Source organism: Cebus imitator, unplaced genomic scaffold (genome assembly GCF_001604975.1).
Source record: "Cebus imitator isolate Cc_AM_T3 unplaced genomic scaffold, Cebus_imitator-1.0 Scaffold2699, whole genome shotgun sequence".
NCBI classification, from domain to species: Eukaryota; Metazoa; Chordata; class Mammalia; order Primates; family Cebidae; genus Cebus; species Cebus imitator.
The window spans coordinates 1-1,392 of record NW_016110014.1 but is presented as its reverse complement, the minus strand read 5'-3'; positions in this window follow the sequence as shown (position 1 = coordinate 1,392).

Here is a 1,392-nt window from a genome sequence, read left to right as displayed (position 1 = left end):
GTCTAAATGTCCCCCAGGGCCAATGGTATCCTCATTGAAGAATCACTGGGTCCACATCAGTGATCTGTCTGATACTTTGGACTCATAATTTCTTCTCTTTCTCTCTCTGTTTTGAGGCAGGTCTTGGGACTCCATGTTTGGGTCCTCTTCTACAAACACTCCCTTCTGGAAGCCATCTTTCTCTGTCCTGGATTTCCCCTTTGGAGTCCCCTTCCAGTCTCTCTTGTGGAAGCTTGTCTTCCACTCCTAAACTCCATCTCTCTCTATTCCCTTCCACTCAGGGTGGAAGCTGCTTTGCTCTCCTGGATTCCATCTTTCTGGATTCTCTCACTCAGCATGAGGGGTAGCTGTTTCCTTCTCTCTCCTTCTCCTGTTTCTCTCTCTCTCTAAATAAATCACTTTCTACCAAAAAAAAAAAAGACTGGTCTCACTCTGTCATTCAGGCTAGAGTGCAGTGGCGTTATTATGGTTCACTGCAGACTTGACCTCCCAGGCTCAAGCAGTCCTCCTGCCTTAGCCTTCCAAGTAGCTGGGACCACAGGCATGCACCACCATTCCCATCTAGTTTTTTATTTTTTGTAAAGACAGCATCTCACTATGTTGCCCAGGCTGGTCTCGAACTGCTGGACTCAAGTGATCCTCCTGCCTCAGCCTCTCAAACTGCTGGGATTACAGGTGTGAACCACTGCTCCCAACCTGGGCTCACAATTTCTTGATCTTCCCAGTTTCTGCAACCTGCATGTTGTCTCCCATGCCTCTGCCTCCAGTCTCAGCCTATCATCACCCAGAATCCTTCTCTGAAACAGTGCATTCGGACAACCTACTGTTTGATTGGAGCCTCCTGTTTTCCCCTTGTTTGACTCCTATTTCCAGTGACCCTGTCCTTTCACCTCACCAGGACACCCAGCTCTGGATGTCAGTCCCCTTCCTGGCTTCACTTTCTTCCTTGCCCAACTTAGTCACTTCAGTGAGGCTCTCACCTCTTCCCAAGTGCCTTTTTCACCCCCGTATTCTGTGATTGTCCAGCCCAGCCAGTTCTCATTAGGATTTGGGTCTTAATAGTAGCACTAAGGGAGTTAAGAAGTTGGAAAAGTCTTCATCTTTAGGACCTTCTTAATCTTGCCGAGAGAAAGTACAGAGGGATTTCACAGGTCCTTCCATGGTATGCTGGGTTCACTACCTTTTCTCTATGAAGGTTGAAAGGGCAAATGGTAGTTATGCAAAACTGTCAGTCCTGAACCTGTTAATTAGAATCAGTGTGTGCCAGGCACCATGCTAGATCCTTGATAGAAATACATACTATTGCCGGGCGCGGTGGCTCAAGCCTGTAATCCCAGCACTTTGGGAGGCCGAGGCGGGTGGATCACGAGGTCAAGAGATCGAGACCATCCT